Source organism: Balaenoptera musculus, chromosome 21, assembly GCF_009873245.2.
Source record: "Balaenoptera musculus isolate JJ_BM4_2016_0621 chromosome 21, mBalMus1.pri.v3, whole genome shotgun sequence".
Classification (NCBI taxonomy): Eukaryota; Metazoa; Chordata; class Mammalia; order Artiodactyla; family Balaenopteridae; genus Balaenoptera; species Balaenoptera musculus.
The window spans coordinates 22,783,939-22,810,690 of NC_045805.1; the positions used below are offsets into that span (position 1 = coordinate 22,783,939).

Here is a 26,752-nt window from a genome sequence, read left to right on the forward strand (position 1 = left end):
GAAGTGATGGTTTGGAAGAAAATGTTATTTTCTCCAACCCTGAAAAGACCATCTGAGCATTCCTAAGCACTTAGAGATAATTGTGTGGATGAATATCAGTGTAAATACCGCGTCTCCAGTCAAGTAAAAAGTGAGGGCAGGGGAGTAAAAGATGAGAACATCTTTCCACATAATAAACATTTTAAAAAACCAAAAACTGTTTGAAAAAAAATGTAAAAAAGCAAGACTCACCTGCCTAGCTTCAAATCCAGGATTTGAGCTGGAAAATCAATGGTAAGTTTTCCCAGCAACCGTAAGTCAGCCTCCTTCATAAAACTCCTTAATCCAAAATGCCCCTTCTGCTCCTGCCTGTACCGTTTACAGTAAGACCTTTTATTACAATTATGAGCATAGGACACGGGAATGTGTCTTATGTTTGGCAAGCAAAACTGTAATACTGTACGCAAGAATTGTCTTATTAAAATGCACATGCACTCAGACCTGAGATTTATTGGTCTTTTTTCTGGTTGCATTAAGTTCTTAAGCTGATTTTTGATATTACTCCTGTGGCATTTTAAAGCTTTTGTGCTTAAACTGCACATTCTGCTCCAAGCACAGATATTTCAAGATGAAGTAGGCAGTGTTTCACAGAATTTCAAAGAGATAGGGTGGCTAGATGATGAATGAACGTATTTACCATGTAACAGAGGAATGAAATGGGCCAAGATTTTTCTCCTGAAACCAGGCTTTTTTACCCTCCAATAATATATTTTAATATTTCCTCTTCTTTGGGACAATGTATATATGGCAGACTGTACTTTACTCTTTTATTTTTCTTGACTTAGGGTCAGAGGGACAACTCATATGAACAGAGTCACCAACCTCAGCTACTTGGCTTTCTGTGCCCTTTCCTGTCTGCTGGCATCTGTGTTACATTACTCCTGGGGACGTTTCAATGGCTTCGTTGAAGTTCTTCCTCTCCTTTTTGTTCAGTTTCCTTCCTTTAGCAGATCACTTGGTAATGGCTTTGAAATCTCTATGTTATTTGTTCTCATCCCTTGACCAGCCTGCAGTGTTTCCGGAGGTAATCTGATGAATTGGCTTGAATAGCTCAATTTGGAGAATAGCTAACAGGCAAGGGAAGAGATGGGTATGAATAAGAGAGATGGCGGAGGCCCCTCCTTAAATCAATATATACAGTGAGGGAGGGGCCCGGTGTCAGGAAACACGGGGCCGCTAGGACTAATGTTGCTGGGTATTAAGTGTTGCCATTCTTAGAACTGAGGCAAGAAGAGGGAATGAGAATCCATGTTGCCATCCCAGGCCATCTTGTTGGGGGAGAGCTCTCCATTTATTGTTTCACTGTTACTACCCTTGGAAAGAGGAAGTGTTGTCTATGTTTTGCCTGGTGCTGCAAAATCAAATTAACATTGACCTGAGCCCTGCTACAGGCTACAAGTGAAGTGGAGGTGCATCTAGGGGTGTAGGCGAGCACTAGCTCTGGGTAGAAGAGGTTTAGAAGCAATTGGTAACCACAGTGGAATTTCTAACACAAAGTAGCCTGTGATCAATTATCTGATAAATGTGACCTTGAACAGGCCTTCCAAGGTCATTGTCAGCAAGGAGGGGACAGAGCTGGGGCCCCAAGGATGGGAGGACTGAGATGGTGAAGGGGGAACTGAGACATTCTGGGTAAGAGGGTGGCAGCAGCAAAGTAGAAGGAGCCCCAGCCAGGGGTTAGGAGACCTGACTTTTCACCTGTACTCCATGTCTGTGCTCCAGCGTCCTGTGTGGCACGGGGCAAGCTACAGACCTTTCTGAAGTTTTGTTTCCTTAACAGTAAATGGAGTAGTTAGGTGATTCATTCATTCAAGGGATATTTTTTGAGCACCTGCTGTGTATCAGGCACCGTGCTCAGCACCAGGGGTACACGAGTGAGCAACATTGATTCATGCCTTCAAAGCGGGTAGTCTTCTGGGGGAAAATCACAAGTCATCAGGCGCTCAGATTACGGGGAGTTAAGTCCCATGACTGAGAACAGTAAGATACGATGGGAATACTAGGGGGAGAAGCCTCCCAGGGAGGAGGCATTAGAGCTGAGATTGAAACGTAGGTAGAGGTTGGGTAGCAAAGGTGAGATGGCGAAGGGTCTTCTGAACCCGGGAGCAACACTCCTGTTTGACGGGAACATAAAGTTCAAAATGGTAGAAGCACAGAGCTCTGGCGCTCTGGAGTGTGTACAGGATATTGAGTATAGCTCCCTGTGCTATATAGTACGTCCTTGTGGTTAATCTAGTGTATACAAGATAGTGGACGCTGTGTAATGTTAAGAAGACCCAGCAAGTTCTACCATGAACAGAAGTGCTACTAACTAGCTGTGTGAACTTGAACAACTCTCTTTACCTCGTAAAACCTAGTTTCTTAGTCTGTAAAATGGGGTACTAATGGCATGTACCTCATTGGAATATTGTGGATTAAATTAGATGATGTAGGTTAAACTTTTAGCGTAGTGCCTGGAATGTAGCAAAGTTTTATAAATATTCATTGCTGAATTCTCATTGTCTTTATCCCTTCGGGGCTCCAGGGATCCTGTGAGTCACCAGATGCCTTGCCCCTAGGGCCAGCTCACAACTTTCCCAATCACTGCAGCCCTCTCTGGGGAGTCGAAGTTCTCCATAATATCAGTTTAAGAAATTTCCGTGGGATTAATTCGGGAGCAGATGCTTGCACTACCTTAGCTTTCCCCCCTGTTTCTAGGAGTTACTGATTTAGGTTCATTTTTCCCTAGTATTTTCTCTCGTATTATTGTATCTAGGCATTTCCTATGTGGAATCCAGATAAAATATTGGTATATGTAGTTCTACCCTTATGAATAATATGGGTTTCTATCTCTATTGTTTTGACACAATGACCAATGAATAATTAGAACAACTGGGAAGGCTTGGAAAAATAATGTACTTTCTGCTGTTTAAAATTATTTTTGTCATCACTTTTCTCCTTGGCACTAAGGATAGAGTTATACCTGTATCTGCCTTCCCTCCCCCAAGTACAAATCTTACTTTTAGGTTGTTTGAAAGGTTAATTTGGCCTTTAAATGTGTTCCTTTAATTTTTTACTTCTACCACAAGTGATTTCTAAGATCGTCCTATCAGAGAAATGCAGCACTCTTAAAACTCTACTTTATTCTGGATAGACCACTTCCTATGTATTTGTGGAAAATGTGGCACAATTTTTAATCGAGTATGTACATTTTAAGGAACTGCAAACATGCTGTAAGTGTGAGCGGTTTTGAGAATCGAATCGTATTCAAAACTTAAGGACCCTCAAAGACATATTCAACGCTTTCTGGATTTCCCGGTCCTCCATACTCTGACCTTGAATAGTTCTTCGTTTACAGTTGACCCACGATCCAGCAGCAGCAGATGTATGAAATGTTGCAATAGCAAAAGGGGTTTACAATGGTTTGTGCTCTTTATCAGTGACTTGAACAGCATTCATTCATAAGGATACACCAAAATTCAGTAATGCAGATCTGGAGGAAGCAGGAACTGAAACAGGCAGTTTTATCTGAGGCCAGGTGGCTCTGTCTAGAATTTAGACACACATGGGATTTCTTTAAATGTGGCGCACGTGGTTTGATACAATCCCCACTTTCTCCTCCATCCATGCCATGGCCTTCTAAATGACTTCGGTTAAGCACAGTCTACTGTTCCTTCAAAAAGAAGAAAGGAAGAGCAATGGAAAATCTGGCAAGATGAATTGAATATGAGTCAATGCTTGGACTACTGGAAGTGAAAGACACATCCAGAAATAAAAAAAAACCCTTTCAGCAAATTGAGAGCATTGATTGAACTTTGCAAGGAAGTGTTTCTTTCGTATTTTTCTTTTTTGATAAATGTCAGAGGTATTGAAATCAAGAGAGTAAATAAAAAACATTGAGTAAGGATGATGGCTATGGATGGTGGCATTAAAAGTCTTACTTGTAACTGAGTGTGGAATAATCAGGGTAGAAGCCTATGGGGGGTGGTTCTCTTAGAATCCATCCTAATGGGAGCTAGGCTGGGGGCACGGGGCTGGGGGCTTTATAGGCACAAAACCACAGAGCTACGCCCCAGCTCGGAATCAGAGTTAACTTCTTCTTGTGGTTTGGTTTTCCATTTCAGTGCCCATGCCCAGTTCCCACTGGTACCCACAGGATCGTCCCTTCTTATTGGCTTGGTTGCTTGCAGCAGGTCTGGCGCCCGGGACCAGCGGCCCCAGGTGGGAGTCTCGGCAGGTCTTTCTAGGAGGTGGTGCTTAGCTTTTCTTTGTTTTCAGTCTCCATCTTGATGAAAAGCTAGTAATGTTTTCACTATCAAAGAACACCTAGAGCCATGTGTTATAGACTGGTTCCATGTTCTAGCATGTTTTGAAAAGTTACACTTTTTTCTTCTGGAAGTTTGAAGGGTCACTGGGACATGGGTGTGCATGGGGCGTGTTCCCCTCCCCCATGTTATATTTAGAACCTGTGCTTTTAGTTCATTTCTACCCAAACGCTACAGGCACTGTGTCCCTGATTCTGTTCCAAGCGCCCCTAACAGTGTTCCCTAACAATTAGCTGCATTTGTGGCTAATTGCAGCTCAGTGCTTGGAATAAACATTTCAGTTCACTTCTCAGGGGCTGACAGATTGGAGCTGCTGTACTCAGTTTCTTGTTTTATATTGTCATCAGCATTACCAGGCAGCTTTTTTGGAAGATGGACATGTACTTAGATACAGATCGCTTACCCTCTAGAAGATCGTTGTTTTAGAACTTCATACTTGGAATCCAACCTGGAGATTCTGATTCAGTGAATCTGGGATGGGGCCCAGGAATTTGTAGTTTTAACAAGTATCTTGGGTGATTCTTATCATCAGAGAAGCCTGGAAAACACTGCTTTATTGTATACTCGACTTTCCTGTTCTCTCTCCCACCCCAATCACATAGACCTGCGAAATATTTGCATGTTGTCTTTGTAATGAAGCTGTATGCTTCTATTTGGCAGCGTTAATATAACATGGCGATTTTGAGCCCTTGTGATTTTTTTAAAATGGAGTTTTACCAGATCAGTCTTCTTGACACATTTAATTCACTGCTTGCTCCTTTATGAACTTCGAGTTGTTAAACAACTCTGATGTCTTCGCTTCTGTTTTTGTTTTTTTTAATCGGAAATTTAGTTCATTAGAAAAACCTGCTAAGGCAGCTGTTCAAAGTAGTGATTGATGTTCTTTTCAATTAAAAATTGGGAGGAAGGGAGAAAATGGGAAGTTGTTTCATTGCTATAGGGGTTCAGTTTTCCAAGATGAAAAGAGTTCTGGAGATTGATTGCACAACAGTGTGAATATACTTAACACTACTGAAATGTACACTTTAAAATGGTTAAGATGGTTCATTTTATGTTATGTGGTTTTTTTTACCACAATTTTAAAAAGTTTTGGGGAAGTGAACACAGGTTTATTGTCCAGATAAAGGACAGAAAATGAACATATGTACCTCTGATTTGGCCAGGCACTGTGTTAAGACCTTTTCTACTTTTTCAGTTTATTATTCTAGTCTTTAAATGACCCTGTCCCAGTTACACAGATAAGGAAATAGAAGGTCACTGAACTCAAAGGCCAGGGTCACTCAGATGTAGAGCCCAGGGCTCTGCCCAGCCCTGCCCACCTCCACACTCATGCTCTTTCTGGTTGTAAACTTCTGCCCTACCTAGGTTCCCTGACTCTTTCTGGAGCTTCAGAGAAGCATGAGTCCTGTGCAGCACACCTAGGCTGGAGGGGACCTTCTTCAGACACATCTCTGTGCAGTGAGCTTCTCCAGTGGATGTCCACTCTGGGTTCCCCAATCTTGTGAGCTGGTAAGATTTAATGTTGGCAAACTAGGAAAGTTTAAGGCTTACCTTTAACAATTCTTTAGCTATGAGGGACTCTCTAAAGGGATGAGTTGAGAATGACAGAAGCCCCAGTTTGGAATGATGTACGTACAGTTCACCAATCCCCTTGACCAGTCCTGGGTGCATAACCGATGCCCACCAAAGCTCCCTGGGATTCGCTGTAGTCTGGTGATAGCTTCAGGCTCTGGGTACCACTGGGAAACCCTTAGCCCACAGTGGCTGAAGGCAATGTCTCTGTCATGTCCCATCGGGACCTTCCCTCCCTTGTCATGGTTTTCTGTCACTGCCACCCCTCCTCTCTGTACCCTGCAGGTCAGAATCAGAATGCTTCATTGACAGATCAGAGCTTTCTTACTATCTGCAAAAGCTTCCGTGCATCTGAGCACAGTGGCATCAAGTTTAGAATTTAATGTCCTGGTTTCATTAACTATATTTCAATGACTCTAGGGACTGCCTTCCCTAATTATGCCTACTCAGCTCTGTGCCATTGCTGGAACTTCTCCTATGTATTTGCTGCAATATGAGTCTCTTTTTGTCTCCTTTCTCTTTGACAACCCCCCGCCCACTCCCGCCAATAAAAGAGAACAACGTTTAGGATGAGGGCTTCCTGGAGAATCTATTCCATTGGACAGAAGGATTTGACAAGTCTGTGCTCACCATCAAACTTGACCTTCTGTTTCTATCCACTTAGGACCTGTATCCTGCCTGCCATCTGTTTTTCTACCATGATTTCATCTTTTATAAGTCACTTTACCTCTCTGGGTCCCACTTACTCATTTGTTAAATGAAGGTCCCTTCTAGCCTGAGCATTCCAGGATTGCACTAATTTTTCTCTCTATTCCCAAGTTTATCACCCCTGGAATGCCTCTCTTCACTTGGAGCTCTGGTAACAGAGAACAGGCTTTGTTGACCCAGCCCACTCTTGGCTTCTCCTACCAGGACCCCAAAGACACTCTGGCACCTCCCGGCCTCTGGGGCCAAGATGACTTGATTCTTCTTGATGCCGGCGGAGGCTGGAGCTTTGTTTTAGGAAGTAGCTCAGAATGACTGAATCAGAGCTCAGGAAATTCCAGTACTGACCTCACAGTGACTGGTATCAGAGGAGCCCTAATGATACACGCTGCCCCGATGTCCTCATTCACATTCCTTTGCGAGTCCCTACTTGTAAAATGAGGTTACGATAATACCATGAAAACTTAAACTTACCTTCAATAACTTCTATCTTTTGCTGACAATCAATACTTTTCTTAAACAACTTTTCTTCAGTTCCAGCTGGTTTTGAGGAGTAGGGCTTTTCCCCCCACCCCCCCCCACAGAGTTTTAAGAAATGCTTCCTCAGCAAATTGAGAATAAGAAGGTATACAAAATGTTGTCTCTCACTATCTCCAGGACTCATTCCAAAGTGTTAGTTTAGAAACTTTTGTAATTCAGATGAAAGTTTCAGAAAAATGACAACACATAAAAAAGTCTGCAGGATCATTCCATAATAGTCAAAACTGAAAACAGTCAGAACCAACATCTTTAAAGATGCCAATAAAGTTGGTGATGGGTGTAGCTATGTCGTGGGTACCATGATCCATGGGAGAGACTGAGGAGTGTGTTCCTTCTCAGTTATGGAATATTAGAGACCACTCAGCCTTTACATGATGGGAGTGCTTGCAATGACAGAGCATAAATTCTTAAAGCAATCTTTTTTTTCCATTAATGTATTGGGTTAGCCAAAAGTTTCGTTCAGTTCTTTTTCCGTAAGATGGCTCTAGTAGCACTTAGTTGTCTTTAACTTCATTCGAAACAATTTTGTTAGATTGTGACAGCTGTCATATCAGCGTGCATTTAAAAAGAGGCTTATCAAAATCGGTGAATTTTTGTGTAGCCATTTTAATATTGAAGATGGAAGAAAAAAAGCAACATTTTTGGCCTGTTATGCTTTATTATTTCAAGAAAGGTAAAAATGCAAAAAAAGCTATGTGCAGTGTATGGAGAAGGTGCTGTGACTGAAGGTGTCAGAAGTGGTTTGTGAAGTTTTGTGCTGGAGATTTCTCACTGGATGATGCTCCCGGTCGGGTAGACCAGCTGAAGTTGATAGAGATCAAATCAAGACATTAACTGAGAACGATCAATGTTATACCAGGCGGGAGATAGCCGACATACTCAAAATATCCAGATAAAGAACTGAAAATCATTAGCACCAGCTTGGTTATGTGAATCGCTTTGATGTTTGGGTTCCACATAAGTTAAGCGAAAAAAACCTTCTTGACCATATTTCCACATGCGATTCTCTACTTAAACGTAATGAAAACGTTCCATTTTAAAAACAAATTGTGACAGGCAATGAAAAGTGGATACTGTGCAACAATGTGGAACAAAAGAGATCGTGGGGCAAGCGAAATGAACCACCACCAACCACACCAAAGGCCGGTCTTCATCCAAAGAAGGTGATGTTGTGTATATGGTGGGATTGCAAGGGAGTCCTCTATTATGAGCTCCTTCCAGAAAACCAAACGATTAATTCCAACAAGTACTGCTCCCAATTAGACCAACTGAAAGCAGCACTCGACGAAAAGCATCCAGAATCAGTCAACAAAAAACACATAATCTTCTATCAGGATAACTCAAGACCCCATGTTTCTTTGATGACCGGACAAAAACTGTTACAGCTTGGCTAGGAAGTTCTGATTCATCCCCTGTATTCACCAGACATTGCACCTTCGCATTTCCATTTATTTCGGTCTTTACAAAATTCTCTTAACGGAAAAAATTTCAATTCCCTGGAAGACTGTAAAAGGCACCTGGAACAGTTCTTTGCTCAGAAAGATAAAAAGTTTTGGGAAGATGGAATTATGAAGTTGCCTGAAAAATGGCAGAAGTTAGTGGAACAAAAGGGTGAATACGTTGTTCAATAAATTTCTTGGTGAAAATGAAAAATGTATCTTTTATTTTTACTTAAAAACCGAAGGCTATAACTGATTCACTTTGTTATAAAGCAGAAACTAACACACCACCGTAAAGCAATTATACTCCAATAAAAATGTTTAAAAAAACCCCCCAAAAAACCGAAGGCACTTTTTGGCCAACCCACTATTTGTTAATGATTCCTTGTTGATTCTGTATTGATTTATTGATTATGAATTTCATTCATTCCTGTACTTATTCATTCAAAATCATCCCTGAATTCTACCTGCCATGTGTCAGACTCTGGATGGAGCTCTGGCATTAATTAGAGCACTGAACAAGGCAAGGAAGCTCTCTGACTTCACAGAGCTTGCATTTGAGAGGAGGGTTATAAACCGACTAGTAAATGAATTGAATAATAACAGATTTTGATAAATGCCACAAAACAATTAACATGGTATAACATTAATAGTCAAGCTAGAAATCACTGAAATCCTAATTTGCTTACCCCTTTGGTTTTCTGATTCTCTACTTTCTTTTCCATTGTTCCTCCAGACCAAGAGTTCCCTAACTCAAGTTCAAGTAACTAATGATCAAAAAACAAACAAGTAAATGCCTAAGGGAGCGGTTTTTGTGGTTGCAGATAAACAGGCCTCCTCACTAACCACTTCTACATAGTACCTTTCTTGCATTTTGGGAATCTTCAAAGTAGGCCATTTTTAAAAAGTCACAGGATCCTCATTTAAAAAAAATTTTTTGATATATGTATAAAATTATGGTTCAAGACAGTTTAAAAAAAAGGTTTATATTTGACATAGCTCCATTCAAATTCATGATGTTAATTTTCTGAAATAACATTGGCAAGAAAAGATGAGAAATAAAATCAACCAACATCTAAACTGTGGGCTTACAAAGAGCTTTATGATTTCACCATGGAAAAAACAACTTGTTCCACTGTTCCCCACCCTCTGTCCTTTGTTCTGGCCTGGTTTTCTGGAACTCCCAGTTCTGATCTGGGTTTTCCTACTGATTGGTGAACACCAGCAAAGCATTTACCTTCCGTGTCTGCTTATCTCGAATTTGTCTCATTTGTATACATGTTGCCTGGTTTAGATGAGTCCAACCTGTAAAAATGCTCTATGGGTTTCTGTTATTGTTCTATATCTTAGAATATAAGTTAGAATTGCCTGTGTATTTTAGCGCTATCTTCAATTTTTGTTTTTGCTGCAAAATAATTAAAAAATAATGAGATTTGTACAAATGAAATTTAACAATCACGCTTCTCACCATAAAGCCTGTGCCAAGGCAATAAATTATAACGAGTGTTTAAAACAACCCGTCTGGTATTGAGGAAACCAAGCGGCTCTTTTCAAGTGGAAGAAAGACAGGAGAGGTTTTCTATATTAATGAGAACTCTACTTTAATTCTGTTGGGAGGGCTGCCGATGGCATACAAGGCTGTGTTTTATTGGGCTGAACATCTGTCACTGGCTTACAGAGCTGTTAATCATTCATTTCATATTCAGACTTATCAGTATTCATTAAAAACTCTCCATTTGAGCAAGTTTTTCCCAGAAGGAAAAAGTACCCTATTTCGGGGTCTTAGGTTTTTTTCTTTTCTTAAAAAAAAAGTTCAATTTTAAACATATTTTTCAGCCAGCAGCAAGCAGCAACTGGCAACAGGAGGTGGGAACTTGTCATACATGCAGATGACTAAGCAGCTTGTCCCTAGGGAAGGTTTAGTGTTGGTAGGAGCAGGATTCAAAATTAAAATTTAAAGTCACCAATTTCCATCTTGATTCCTCACCTCCAAGATAATTTCAAAGTCGGTGCAAATGGCATTCCATTAGCATCTTTCAAGAGTCTTGCATATTTTTCTTGGGAGGTTGTAGGTAAGCCTGAGCCGAAGTCCCTGGATGGTTAGGGCAGCCCTCTCATGGCCTCACTTACTTGGGAATCCAGGCACACACACAGTGTCTGAAGGTCTAAACAGAAAATAGGATGTCCTGCTCCAGCAAAAATCGAATGATTTTCCATATCTGCAGCAGAAAACTAATCCAGCAGCGATTTCTTCCGCCAGACCCACTTTGCAGCTCTGGCGTGTATTGAAAATGCAAGAAATATGCACGGTGATCCATGGTTGCTTATTTCCCATTTATGAGACACGACTATTCCTAATGTTACCTGTATGGTCATTACCATACATCATCATACCCACAGTCTCTCAATGATTCAGAGAGGAATTAATGTACACTGCATTTTTTTCATGTAGGCAAGGATATTAGAATAAATCTATTAGGTTTAGTACAAAAGGAGCCCACAACCAAACAACTCATATCAAGAAAAACCAACCATTGGGTTTAAGGGAAATTATTTTCATTTAAATGGAATGAAAGACCAGGCCTTCTGTCTCTGAGGAATGAGAATATAAAGTATAAACTTCTGAAGCCTCTAAATCCCAGCAGAAATGCAGTCTTGCAGGAGAATGTGGGCAGCAACCAGACGCCCTTGGAGGGAGAAGGTTTGGTCTCGGCTCTTGGGCGCTCTCCCTCAGCACTCTTTCCTGTCTTTGAAGCCTCCATGGAGGTGAGCACCTGCCCAGGAACCAGAATCAGTTTTATCCTGTACTGAAGGCAGATGCTTGGTCTCCTGTCACAGGACACCTGAGCGTTTATCTGTCCGAATACAGACTTTAGGCCAGCAGAATTTTTTCCAAGTGGGGGATGAGTGGCTGGGAGTCATATCCTGTCCCCCATCCCAGCCCAGCATCCGCAGGAGTCTCAACTCGTGGCCTGAACTTACTACCATAAGTGTCTTGTCAGGCTGTAGTTTAAAAAAAAATTTTTTTTTTAATTTTGGCCGCACTGTGTGGCATGTGGGATCTTAGTTCCCCGACCAGGGATCGAACCCGCGCCCCCTGCGTTTGAGGTGCAGAGTCTTAACCAGCTGGACCACCGGGGAAGTCCCCCAGGCTGTATTTTGAAGAGATTGGACCTCATCTAGTTTTAGTTGCAGCCTAAAGCTGATGTGGCCAGAAAGCAAGAAGAAAATACAGTGAGGAAAAAAAGACAAGAATTTTGCTTGTCCCAGACTGTGTCTGTGCTGTGTATTACTTCGTCTGGACTCAGTCTTTGGGAGCCTAAACACATGGTTATAACTGCTGTAAGGTGTGGGGATCTCACAGCCCAGCAAATTCCCAAGTTCAAAACCACATGGAAAGGGCAAGAGGCAAGGATGTATTGCCTATCCACAGAAAAGTATTGCTGGGAGCATTTTTTCCCCGTTTTTAAACTCTTATTTTGAAATAATTTCAGGGTTTAAAAAATACAAAAAAGTACTGTATATCCTTCACCCAGAGTCCCCAAATTTAACATCTGACATGGTCACAGCTATGGAAGTATTTTAGTACAACGATCAAAATCAGGAGATTAAGCTTGATACAGTACTAAGATCTAATATTTAGACATTCAAACTTTGCCACTTGGCCCATTAATGTTCTTTTTCTGGTCCAAGATCCAATCAAGGATCTCACCTGGAATTTAATTTTCCTGTCCCCTTAGTTTCCTTTTATCTGCAATGTTTCCTCCATCTTTCTTTGTCTTTCATGACATTGACGCTTCTGGAGAGTACAGGCCAATTATTTTGTGGAATATCCCTCAGTTTGGGTTTGCCTGATGGCTCCTTGTGATGAGATTCAGGTTGTGTATCTTTGGCACATGTATCAGAAATGTCCCATTATTGGTGAGGTGCACTTTGGTTAAGGTGGTGTCTCCTGGGCTCCTCCTTTATACAGTTTTCTTTTTTTATTGAGGCATAGCTGATGTACAATATTATATAAGTTTCAGGTATGCAACATAGTGATTCACAATTTTAAAGGTTATATTCCATTTATAGTTATTATAAAATATTGGCTATATTCCCTGTTGTACAAGGTATCCTTGTAGCTTATTTACTTTATACTTAGTAGTTTGTAACTCTTAATCTCCTACCTCTGTCGTGCCCCTCCCTGCTTCCCTCTCCCCGCTGGTAACCACTAGTTTGTTCTCTATATCTGGGAGTCTGTGTCTTTCTTGTTATACTCACTAGTTTGCTTTATTTGTTAGATTCCACATATAAGTGATATCATACAGTATTTGCCTTTGTCTGACTTATTTCACTTAGACCCTCTAGGTCCATCCATGTGGTTGCAAATGGCAAAATTTCATTCTTTTTATCTAGTTATTTTTTTCCCTTTGTAAACACTAAGTCTCTTATGAAGAGCTACTTTGAGACTAAATATCCTGTTTCTCATCATACATTCACTTATTCCTTTTAGCATCCTTTGATGATTCTTACCTGAAGCAATTATTACTGTGGTGTTTTTCCAAATGGTGGGTTTCTATCATTCCTTCTATGTTTTTTAGTTGAAATTGTACAGTAAGGAAGAGCTTCCTTTTCTCTCATTTATTTATTTTAAAATTGTTCATATCAGTAAGGGCTCATGGATTCTTATTTTTTTTCTATGAGTTATCAATCCATTACTACCATCATTTATTTTCTTGTTCAAATTATCCCTGGGTTTGGCCATTAGGAGCCCCTTCAAAGAGGTTCCTGTGTCCTTTGTGACATGCCCCTATCATTCCTCGGGCACTTTCTTTGTTACTTTCTGACGTATCAAGATGTTCCAAGCTCATCTGGTTCTTTCCCTGCTCCAGCCCTGGAATCAGCTATTTCTTCAAGGAAGACTGTTCCTTTTCTTGGAGAATGGTGTTTAGAGTCTAAGATCTTGGAGATGGTTGTTCTCATTGCTGTTGAAGTGTCATTACTTCTAGGCCTCTCAGTGGGCAGAGCTAAGAAATATATATTATAGACACATTTGTTTCTATTAATATCTGTACACCTATTAAAAACCGCAAGTGCCTACTATCTCCAATTGCAATCTGAACCAATAGGGCTCCTTCTTACCTTCCTCCTTTCTCATTTGTAACTCCTTTCTCTGACAATGAGAACTCTAGTCCTCGTATATTTACCTACCTGTTCAATCCTAGAATATACATAAATTAGTTTAACATCTTACCTTAAGTGCCTGTACTTAGTTACACAAGTGAGAAATTACATGTGAATTTTAAAATGTCATTTAAAAAATCCTCACTTTTCCTTCTCATAACATCACCCTTAGTAACTTTCTATAGTAATGCAAATTTTACCTTTTATTCTTCCAGAGACATCACAAGGCTGTCTTATTTCTTACTTAGGATTCTACATTTATTAGAGGCTTTCTTTTCAAGTATCTTTTACAGGAGGAGCGTTGGGAATGGAATAAAAAATATATTGTCTTTTCTTTCTCTGATTTTACTTAGAGTATTTCAAACAGAACAAAAGAGGATTGTTAGCCAATCCATCTGTTTTCTTTCAATACAGTCACCTTGTCTTTTCATCTAGTTTAATTTTCATATTAATAGAATAGGGAACCATCAGAGCTCTCAACATGCAAAGCACTGACTTCTGCCCAATTTCTGAAGAAGTTAGGATGATGAAGAACACGAAGGGTTTCTGGAGACCTGGAGATTTATTGAGATTATCCTGAGCAAGGATGCCATCCCCTTGTTAAAGAAAGACAGAATTGACAAATGCAGCATTCTCAGTATTTCTCTGTACTCTAATACCCTAAAATCGTTGGCCTGGCCCTTTAAGACAAGCTATAGAACAACATTGCTGCCACAGCAGTCATCACTGCAGAGGAGCTGAGATGCATGGAAATATTGTAAACGTAGTTTTTGCCATGAGAACATGGCCCACAGACCTCTACTCTGTGCCTCTACTTCATTTACGCATACGATGCCAACAATAGATCAAAGTCGAGGCGGTTAACCCCTCATTTGCTTGCCGCCCAAATTCACCAAAATCCTACATTTGTTCAGTGCAAAGCTGATCATTTTCTTCAGGACCAGCTCTGGCTAAAATAGGAGAGAGCAAGAAAAAATTTTATAGAATATATGAGCCCAAGCCCTCATCTGTCCAAGATATTTGTACTATATTTCTAACAGTTAGCTCAAGTAAGTGAAAGTAATCAACCTTAATGGGTTAAAATCCCTACCAAAACAAAGATTGTTTCAAAAACAATTTAGCTGCATAACTGTTACAAGGTTGTACAGTAAAATTTCACAATAAGTTTTAAAATAAAGGAGTGGGAAAAGATATACTAGGAAAGCATAATAAAAATACAGCAGGGTGGGGACTTCCCTGGTGGTGCAGTGGATAAGACTCTGTGCTACCAGTGCAGGGGGCCCGGGTTCAATCCCTGGTCAGGGAATTAGATTCCACATGCATGCCAAAACTAAGAGTGCATATGCCAGAACTAAGGAGCCGGCCTGCCGCAGCTAACACCCAGTGCAACCAAATAAATAAATAAATACTGAAAAAACAACAACAACAACAAAAAACAGCAGGGTGGCAAGAATATCACACAAAGTAAAATTAAGAACAAAAGGATCTAAATGGGGCAAGATGATATTAAAAATGATAAAAAATACAATAGACAAAACCTATAGTTATAAAACCTCATGCACTGATTAACATAGCTAAGATGTACATAAGGCAATAAAACTATTGGGAGGCTGATAATAATTTAATAGATCACAATATTAGTGGTAGATTTTAATATTACTTTTAATATTTTAAATTATTTTTTAAAAAGTAATATTTAAATTACTTTTAATACTAATACTTTTAGTATTAAAACAGATTGAGTAGTTTAAAGAAATTTATTTATTTATTTATTTTTGGCTGCATTGGATCTTCATTGCTGCGCGTGGGCTTTCTCTAGTTGCTGTGAGCGGGAGCTAGTCTTCGTTGCAGTGCACGGGCTTCTCATTGTGGTGGCTTCTCTTGTTGCAGAGCATGGGCTCTAGTAGCGCGGGCTTCAGTAGTTGTGGCACATGGGCTTCAGTAGTTGTGGCTCACGCGCTCTAGAGCACAGACTCAGTAGTTGTGGTGCACGGGCTTAGTCACTCCACGGCATGTGGGATCTTCCCAGACCAGGGCTCGAACCCGTGCCCTCTGCATTGGCAGGCGATTCTTAACCACTGCACTACCAGGGAAGTCCCCATAGAGGAATTTCTAAGAATAACGTGTCTGTCCTCTCTCTGTATCTTTCTCCCCTCGGAATGTCTGTTGAGTTTTCGAGAAAAGTCTGAGATTTCTTGGCTCTGCCCTTTCTGGTTTACATGTGCTTACTTGCGAGAGAGGCTCCTTTCTGGAATGCTTTCTTTCCATGTGGTATTGTATTTATCAGGGCAGCTGTGTCTCTGTGGAGGAGGTTTGCTGTTACCTGCCTTGACCCGGATGAGTTTATTTCCCAGGTGAAGAATTAGGAAGCCACCTGAATCCACAACGTCTACGCCACCTTGTCCAATTAGTCTTGCCAATTAAGCTGGTGTTCTGATCTGCTTCAGTCTGATTCTTGTGTTCAGAAAAGGTTCCAGACTCAAGGTGGGGAACAGATAGGGTGTTATTCACTGGTACCCTAAGACCCCCACTAATGCTAATAAAAATTCTCGGTATACTAGGAACCAAAGGAAGCTTCCTTACATAGCAGAAACCAATAGCAACTATCGTATTAAATGGTGGATTAACAAAGGAATTCCTATAAAAGTCAGGAACAAGGCAAGAATGCCCCCCAATTATTGCCAGCATCCAACCTTGTTAGGAAGACTATAGTCAATGGGATGACACAAACATGATTATTTTCTAATGATATATTTTCATACATAGAAAATCCTAGAAAATCAGCTGGAAAAATATTGAAACCAATAAGTATGATCAGTAAAATGTAGAGAAAGTTATGTACAAAAGCCAATTGCTTTTCATCTTATAGCAATTATCTGTTAGAAAATGTAATGGAAAAAAGATCCGTTCACACTAGGGATAAAACTATAAAATACCCAGAATATGCTTAAAAAGAAACGTGAAAAATCTCTTTGAAGAAATCTACAAAACTTCTCTGGTGGAAATAAAAGGAAGAAATACCCTAAATCAATGGAGAGAGAACTAGCAGAGGTCAATGATAGCCTTATTCTAGTAGGACAATGTTTACTGTATTTCTCATTAGTGAAACAGAAAGGCATATAAAAGCACTATAGGGTTCTTAAGGAAGTGACCAGAAAATATCATTAACATGGCATCAAAGTTCCATACTAAACAAGTTTCTGAGTTATTCAATACTATTCAACGTTTTTTATAGTTTTGGGGATTTGGATGAGGCCTGTGTCACACGTGGCCCCTTGACGACATTGTCAGTCTCCAGTGATCCTCCCTCAACCCTAAGTGGCAGGACAGACTCATCGTCACTGAGAGCCTGGCACAAAGCAGGAATCATCTACTGCACGGATCTTCTTCTGCTGGAAAATGGCCATGTAAAATTACGTGTGCAGCAAAAAGGGAGTTAACTAGGTTCAGCAAGCAGCATTTTCTCCCAAAGCTGAAGATTGGTTCCTCCCATGGAGTCAGAAAGCTGATTAAGCATCTGTCCTTTGAGATGCATCACCTTGTGTGAATCACCAACAGCTTTGAACAGCCCTGAACTGCTCTATAGAGCCTGTGCCAGTTTGATTTGAGACTCCAGAAAGATTCCAATAATACATTTACTCCTCATTTTGTGGGTCTTTGAGCTCTCAGACCATAATCTCTACTTACTAGATTATCTATTTTTGGTGATGAATGTTTTGTTCCCATCAGCAGTGAATGTGGGACTTCCCTGGTGGTGCAGTGGTTAAGAATCCGCCTGCCAGTGTAGGGGACATGGGTTCGAGTCCTGGTCCGGGAAGATCCCACATGCCGCGGAGCAACTAAGCCCATGCGCCACAACTACTGAGCCTGTGCTCTAGAGCCCATGAGCCACAACTACTGAGCCCATGTGCCACAACTACTGAAGCCCACGTGCCTAGAGCCCATGCTCCGCAACAAGAGAAGCCACTGCAATAAGAAGCCCGCGCACCGCAACGAAGCATAGCCCCTGCTCACGGCAACTAGAGAAAGCCCGTGCACAGTAACGAAGACCCAACGCGGCCACAAATAAATTAATTAATTTTAAAAAAACCAAAAAACAGTGAATGTACCAAGACCTACACTTCAAGCAGGCAGATTCCATGATATATGAAGGTTCTGTGGAAACCAAAATATATGATTAATCAGGGGTTCCAAACACATTCCACTGGGGTCATTGTGACTCTTCTCTTCCTGTCACTCTCCAGTGCAATCTCTAAGTCTATCCGGTAAGCCTTACCTTCAAGATCTATTCCAAGTTCCACTGCTTCTTCACTACTTCTGTCGCAGCCCAAACCACCATTATTTTTGCTTAGATGACCACAGGAGTCTTCAGCTGATCTCCCTGCTTCCACCAGTGCCCCCCTTTTTTAAAAAAAATGAAAGTCATAGCATGTTACTTCTTTGCTTTAAACCCTTCAGTGGCTTTTTCCTTTGCTCAGAGCAAAAGCCAAAACCCATATAATGGTCCATAAATAGAATGACCGTACGATTTATCCTATAAACAGGGACATTTTTAGAATGAAAGGGGGAGGTATGACAGATTATCCCAGAACAATAGGCATACACAGGGCTATCTCAGGCAAGTGAGATGTATGGTCACCCTGTCTACAAAGCCTTGTATGATCTGTCCGCCCCTGCATCCTATCAGCCCTCATCACCCGCCAGTATCACCCTCTTTCTCTGCTCTGCCCAAAGAGGCCTCCTTGCTGTTCTTTGAACATGCTAAGCGTGCTCCCACCTCAGGACCTTTTGCACTTGCTCTTCCCTCTAAATGGAATGTTCTTCTCCCAGATAAGTGCATGTCTTATCCTTTCCTCTCTTGTGGACTCAGCTCAAATATCCCCTTATTAGGGAGACCGTCTTTGACCATCCTGTAAATTACAGCACTCTCATCCCCTCTCCCACATCCCCCAGTGCTCCTTATCCCCCTCACCCTGCTGACTTTTTCTTCTACTTTCCTTATCACCATCTGTCATGTTAGATATTTATCTTTTATTGTTTATGGTCTGTTTTCTCCCGCAAGAATGTAAGCTCTGTGAGAACGGGGACTTTAATTTGCTCATGATTATATCTCCAGCCTCCAGAACTCTGCCCAGCATGTAGGGAGTACTGTGACTATCTATTGAAGGAATGAGTGAGTGGCTGAAGTGAAGAGACATGTGTAAATCATGGTGTTCCCTGGGGGATAGCGCGAAGTATTTATGTTTCATCCCATCATGTGAAGTAGGAATAATTTGTCAGCAGAAAATATGGCCGTATGATCTTCGTAACATAAAATCATAAACACAAAAGTCCACAAGCAACATCAACAAAAATGAAACCCAGCAAACTATTGAACTACGAAAGATGGGCTATTTCCAGGTTTTTACGTTCATATTTGCTTGCATCTTGTTAATTGATTTTGTCCTTTTACTCCTGCAAGTGCTGAAGTTCTTATAAGAGATACGTTGGAGAAAAACATATGATTTTGCACATTTTCTCCTTTAGCTTGACTGTTTCTAAGGAAAGAAAGCCACTGGTCACAGATTTTGGTCATGGAACACCCTGGAGTGTTCTGCTGACTTGGGGCTTAAGAACTGGTGTAATAAATCACAATGAGTTCAACATAAATCGCCCTTGGAGAGCTTCCACATCCTTGCTAACACTGAGATCTGTATAAAATATCAGTCAATTTAATAAAGGAAAATTGGGATCTCATTTGTTATAATTTTGTTATAATTATCATTTTAATTAAATTACTTACTAGGGAGATAGAATATTTTTTCCATACATGTTTAATATTTATGTTTTTTCTTCTGTGGATTTCTATTAATCTCTTATGTCGATTTAGCTATTGTGTTAGTCTTTTTATTCTTGAATTGTTCGAGCTCTCTCTGTATGTAAGACCTCTTATGTTGTCAATGGTCATTTGCCTTGTACTTTTGTTTCTGGTTGCTTTTTGCTACATAGAAGATGGGTACATAAGTAATTTCCTGTATAATATTTTGCCTTTGATTTTATATTTATAAAGCTTTCTACACCTATGTGTATGTGGAGGGTTAGGGGAAAGGAGTTGTATGTGCGTTAGTGTGTGTATGTGTATCTTTGTTCCTCTTGTCATCAAGTGAGGCAAAAGTCCTGTGGGTAACAGTTTATTACATACACACCACCCTGTGTCTGTCAGTCAGTCAGTCAGGGAGTAAATCACACTGGCTTTCTTTGTGTATGTCAGATTGGTGTGAAACGAATGCTGTGGACCAGCAGGTGTCCTGCTGTGGCAGCCCTAGTCTTCTGTGCTGGGAGACAGACAGTCTCAGAAACAGGAATGACGGGGTTCATCATTGTATGCTTTTCTGCCTTTCTTGTCCTTTCCCCTTATCCTTCCATTTTTCCATTCCAATTTCCTCTCCTTTGTAAATTGCTGAACAAGTTTATAAGAACGAGGATTGATTTGTCTTAAGAAAAGGCAACTACAAATTACTCTGGAAGTTTCCCAAAGGCAGGACTATATTTTATTCATTTTTGAATCCTCAAAACCCAGAACACAATACATACACTCTACATTTGAATTAGGTGGCATAATTTCAAACTTGAAGCAAATGAGGAATTTCTTTGAGCATAGTAACAAGTATACACATGAAGTCATTGACCCAGTTTTAATCAAAGTTGAGAGCGTTGAGTCAGACACAAAACAAAAGTAGAAAATAAACGGTAGAACAGTAACAGAGGGAAGCTTTGGAGTCTCTTTCTCTAAAATAAATAAAAGAAAATGGCTCTGTTGGAGAGCTTCTGCTTTTCTTATTGGTCTTTAGATGGGGCCTAGACCAGCTCCTTCTATAGGGTTCTCCTGGATTTCTGATGCTGTCAAATTTGGCAGGAAAGACTGAGTGAGGCAAGATGCATTACTAGTGGGCATTCAGTCTTTGCAGCGTCCTGTCCTTTTTCTGTCGGAGCATGTGGCCTCCATCTGGGAGCCTGGCCCTGCTGCTGTCCTTCCCCTGGCAATGACCTTGACATAGACAGCAGAGATGGAAGGTTCTAGTACTTATATCAAATCCATTTTTGCTGATGATCCTGCCTTCCTTTGTCCCAAGTCTGGTGACTGACATTTGCCCTGTTTTCTTTTTCTCTGCATCACTATCATGTAAATCCAGGGGTTCTGCAATCTCTTTAAAATCTGGACTCTGATTGGATTGAACTCCATAGGAGTCCTGAACTCCGTCTTCTTCTCCATTCAAGGTTTGGGTCTATGCTTCCTGCTGCACTGCTTATCTAATGACTGTCTGCGGGGAGTCAGGACCCCCCCACCCCCGCCCCCAGCGTGTCTGGGGAAAGGATCCCATGCCTCATGTCAATCACAGGCAGCCTCAACACCAAGCACGCTGCCTGCTATGTTCTCTCTACCACACCAAGCTGTTTCCCCACACCTGCAGCAATTTCCCCTCCATCCCTCAGGGACCAGGTCCAGGCTGGTTGTGGCCCCTTCCAAACTGCTCCATGTGACCATGGCTAAGTGGATTGACTCAGCTATGTTCCAGGATGCTGCAATGGTAAACAAACTAAAGGAGCATGACATCAGCAAACTCAAACTCCTGACTGAGAGGTTTCACAGTCTATAATGAGCAAGATGGTTGCCTTTGGCTTTTACGCTGAGCTCTTACCATTTGCCACCATCTTAAATACCACTCCTATCTTCTCCATTTCTGCATCAAAACCTGTTCCTCTTTCACTACAGGTCTTCTAAAGAACAGCTCAGCAGAGTGAAAGGATAAGCAATTTAGAATGTGTAAAGGACACCAATTTCCTGGAGAGGCAGGGGGAGATAGATCATACAGGCTGGCTTCTGCAGCTGTGGAATCTCAACGTAAGATTTATCTCCTAGGCTGGATGAAGCCGGCTCTGTTTACCTGTGTATCTGCCCCTTCAGCACTTGCAACAACACACTTCAGTTATTGTAAGAAGAAAAGGAACTTATTGGTAGAATATGGGGTAACTCACAGAGTTAACAGCGAAGATGGAGAATCCGGCAAGCACCAAGGGAAGTTGGGTGGTTAGCACAGGCTAGAACACAACACAACAGGTACAGACTGGTGAGGGTGCTTCTTCCAGCACTACTGCTTGCATGGGTGCCCCTGGACCCTGAATGGTGCCACCGGGATGAATTCTAAATTGTCGCTGCCCCTAGGAGTCATTGCTCTAGACTCAAATTATTAGGCAAGAGTGAATCATGGCTGTATTTTGGTTGTAACCTCATATCCTTGCTGCTTTCCATGAAGGCTCACACAAAGGCAGAACTTGAGAAGGGGGTTCAGATGCTGGATGGTCAAAAATATGGCAAATCCTTATTTCTCTTTTGACAACTTCCTTGAGAATACACATCATATATCAATAGAGGTTCCCAAGAGCGTTGCTGATTTTCGTCTAATTGGCAGACTCGCTCCCAATCGCCAAGAGGCAGGAAGTTGAAATGGAACGACCTGGAATCTGCCTCACACTCACACTCTTGGGCTTAGTGTCTGTCCTCCCCTGGATGGTTGACCCCATGAGGTCAGGGTCCCTGACTGGCTCGGTGGCATTACATCCCCAGTGCCTCTCAGAGGGTATTATAGGTTGAATTGTGTCCCTCTCAAATTCATATGTTGAAGTCCTAACCCATGTGAGTGTCACCTTATTTGGAAATAAGGTCATTGCAGCTGTAATTAGTTAAGATGAGGTCATAGTGGAGTAGAGTGGGCCCCCTAATCTGACTTGTGTCCTTATAAAAAGGGGAAATTTGGACACAGATCCACATACAGGGAGAAACGTCTTGTGAAGAGTGGAGTTATGCCACCACAGCTAAGGAGTTACCAGAACCTTGGAGAGAGGCTGGAAACAGATCCTTCCCTAGCGCCTTCAGAGGGAGCGTGGCCCTGCCTTGACCTCAGACTTGCAGCCTTCAGAACTATGAGACAATAAATTTCTGTTGTCTAAACCACATAGTTTGTGGTACTTTGATATGGCAACTCTAGGAAACTAACATGAAGGGCCTAGCATAGAAAATGACAAACATTTGTTTGAAAGAAAGTATAAAGAACTGTCCTGTCCCTTACTAGCTGTGAGATTTTGATGAATGAATATTATTCCATGATACGAGATGGAAGAAATGTCTCACTCATTTTATTTCTTTAAATCAAATGTATTCTGCTCCCCATCCCACTGGGTTGGTAGTAAGTTTAATGTTACGATGGGTTCCCTTCTGCCCCATATCCCAGGCCATTGGGAAGGTCCTTGAGGTCTTATATCATCCAATACCTTTGGAGAGGACTTTTGTTCCTTGAGCACATGAAGAACCCAGTTTGCACCCGCTGGGCTTCTCACTGAGGCTGGTACCCTGGCCTCCCCAAGAACACCTAAGAAACAAGCTCCTATGAGTCTTGCCCTCCCTCTGTGGTGTAGCAAGTTTCAGCTGATTCTCACAACTCTTGAGACCAGGTGTTCATCTCTCCTTGATGCCTCTCCCCCCAAATCCTCTTCCTTTTTCAAGCTTGAGGAATAAAATCTCTCTCCTTAACTCTCACAGCTTCTTCCCTTCTCTTTCCAAGGCACTCACCTTTCTCCTCACCCCCTGCCCTCCAGAGACATCTCACTAGCTTTGGCTTTCTGAAATCCAAACCAGCAAGTTATGCTTGACCTTGGCAACACAAGCCCTTCTTGAGGCCAGTGAATGCAATGGTTGGACTACCATCTTCATTGGGAACAGCAAAGTTCACTGTGAATGAAATACAAATTAATATATGTGGTAGATTGTGTTATTGTTCACAATGATTTACCCTCTCTTTCTACAAAAGGGTTAGACACCCCACCCACTGCTATGTGACTTGCCATGCTCCCTTGTGAAAAATATGTATTCCCTGCCCCCAGTGATGTCAGGCTTAGCTTTGGCCAATGGGAGATGAGCAGACATGACATGATGATGTCTGAGCACTGTTTCCACTAGCCCCCTTCCTTCTTCCCTTTGCTATGAAAATAGTATATTCCATACACAGGCATATCTCGGAGATATCACAGATTTAGTTCCAGACCACTGCAATAAAGTGAATATTGCAATAAAGTGAGTCACACGAATTTTGGGGTTTCCCAGTGCATATAAAAGTTATGTTTACATTATACTGTAATCTATTAGTGTGCAATAGCATTATGTCTAAAAAATATATCTACCTTAATTAAAAATACCTTCTGATAAAAAATGCTAACCATCATCTGAAACTTCAATGAATCTTTTTGCTGGTGGAGGGTTTGAAATATTGCAAGAATTACCAAAATGTGACACAGAGACACAAAGTAAGCAAATGCTGTTGGAAAATGGCACCAATAGACTTCCTTGACACAGGGTTGCCACAAATCTTCAATTTGTAAAAAATGCAGTATCTGTGAAGTGCAATAAAGCAAGAATGATAAAACAAGGAATGCCCTAGAACTTTCAGCCTTGATTCTTGTGGAACAGACCCACAGCCAACTTGCAGTTTGTGCAGAGCCATAGTCTGGTGCTAACCCACAGGCAATGTGTAACACAAATGAGAAATAAATCTTTGTTATTGTAATCTACCAAGATTTGGGGCCTAGGGTTGTTTGTAATCACAGGATTATCTAGCAAAATCTTACTAGTAAAATATCTAAATAATTATTCTTCCACATTGGGAAAGATTACTTCCCTTCTCTGAGCCTCAGTCTCATTACGTAGAGTTGATTGGCTGGACCAGGTGATATCTTCGGTTCTTTCCAGTTCTAATCTTCTAGGATTCTAAATCAATATGAGGGCTTCCCTGGTGGTGCAGTGGTTGAGAATCCGTCTGTCAATGCGTGGGACACGGGTTCAAGCCCTGGTCCGGGAAGATCCCACGTGCCTTGGAACAACTAAGCCCGTGCGCCACAACTACTGAGCCTGCCCCCTAGAGCCCGTGAGCCACAACTACTGAGCCCATGTGCTGCAGCTACTGAAGGCTGCGAGCCTAGAGTCCATGCTCTGCAACAAGAGAAGCCACTGCAATGAGAAGCCTGTGCACCGCAACAAAGAGTAGCCCCCGCACGCCGCAACTAGAGAAAGCCCACGTGCAGCAATGAAGACCCAATGCAGCCAAAAATAAATAAATAAAATAAATAAATAAATAAGACCAGCTTCCTTCTGCATCCTGGGTCCACAGGGCTCATCCCTGAGGCATCTGCTAACCTCTTGCCCTCTCCTCCCCACTACAACCTTCATTCTAACCCAGAGGTATATGACCAAGCAGGTAGCCAGCATTGTAGTGTAAAAGAACTAAGGCTTTGGAAACACGCAGACTCGGTTCTAATCCCAGTAACTAATTACTATCTGTTTGACTGTAAGTAAGAGTTAAGTTTACCTAACCTCTCTGAGCTTTCATTTTCCCATCTGTAAAATGGGAATAATGAGAGGATTGTGATGATGAAATAAGATAATATGTGTAAAGTTTCTAATACAGAACTTGTCACATATTAGGTATGCAATAAATGTTAATTCCCTTCTTCCTTTAAGGGTTTTCTTCACCTGAGAGGATTTACAACACGTCCTAAGATAAAAGGAAGAAATTCTGAAAATTCATTTCAGATATCAGCTGTAGGTAGAGGAGGTGATGTTAGGAATTCTTGAATCCCATACATTAAACACATGGAGGGATGTGGCCTCTATCTCTTCCACTTACTTTCCATGGTCAAGCTTGTTGTGTCTAGGTTGAGAGTGTATAATCCTCTCACAGGGATAAGCAGTGAATAGTTGGAACAATGGTACACCTACCACAAGGGGCCGCACCCCTTTCTTAAGGAAGCCTAGGGAACAAAGTAAGTCAAGAAATAGGGGGTGGTGAGCTAGATTAAATGCTGTTGAGAGGCTGAGTAAGATGAGGTCAGAGAAGTGACCATTGGGTTTGGAAATACAGAGGCCTTTTGGAAATAAGTCATTGTTCTAGGCTGACATATTAAGTACCTATTAATGTGTACTTTCTGTTCTAGAAGCACGTGGTGGCAATACTCTTCTTGTCAGCTTGCCCCCTGAAGAACAATCTCGCTACATCTATACTCTGAAAATGGAGCTGATTAAAGATCGGTGATGAGCTGGAGCAGCTTGCAGGTCCAATAATCAAAGGTATTTGACCACAGAAGTAGAAAATGTTAATAAAACAAGGGGGCCATTAGACTGAGATGGTTCTAATACTTTAGCAGTCTGCATGAACAAACAAAAACCTGACCCTGTAGATGCCTCAGGTTATCCAATCACAAACAGCCAACTCGGCTTTTCCACTAAGACAAAGGCTTAAGCCACAGCCAGTCAATTAATTTCCCGCCTTTGCTTGTGCCTTTTCCCTGTAAAAGTCTTGCCCCTGGCCGCTCTTGGTGGAGTGCTCCTAACCACTTATGGTTTGGCCGTGTCGATTCCAACCGACGTTTGCTCAAAAAACTCTTAAAATTTCTAATATGCCTGTTTACTTTTGAACAAAGGTAACCTGAATTTTGATTTGCCCATAGTTATATGCATTCTTGGAGAGGAATCATTGGCTAAACAAATAGCAACTAGTAACCTTCTGACAAATTAATTTAAGGTTTTTTTTCTGAAGACAAAAGAAAGCGTTGACCGATAGGTTTGAGTTGCACGGAAGATTCTCTGCACTCAGAGAATTAGTCAAATTTCCCTGGACCATCCCTCACACTTCCCCCAGACCTAACTCTTTGCTTGTTTGCGGGGAGTCTGTGCAGGAGTTTACGGAGTTGGGGGCAGGGGTTGTGTTGGTGAAGAAATGGTAACGGGTGTGGAACTGAAGTGCTGACTCCATGTATTTTTTTCCCCTCATCCTGCTTGCGGTTGAGGATGACCCTCAGTGTCATTTTGATATTTGGTAAGGTACCTGAAAAACCTGAAATTTCTCCATGTGATCTATATCTACTTTGACATTTTAAAAGAATGGCTCTTTTAAAATGTAA

At 41.4% G+C, this 26,752-nt stretch overlaps 1 long non-coding RNA gene across 1 annotated transcript in view; it reads left to right on the top strand.

The window, feature by feature from the left end:
- The window catches only part of LOC118887981, a 55,334-nt gene extending 29,468 nt beyond the window's left edge, over positions 1-25,866 (top strand). The window contains exons 2-3 of the long non-coding RNA XR_005018218.1: positions 5,709-5,852; positions 25,787-25,866. This is a non-coding gene — a long non-coding RNA (uncharacterized LOC118887981). The remainder of the gene's footprint in view (positions 1-5,708; positions 5,853-25,786) is intronic.
- Positions 25,867-26,752: the final 886 nt, after the last annotated feature.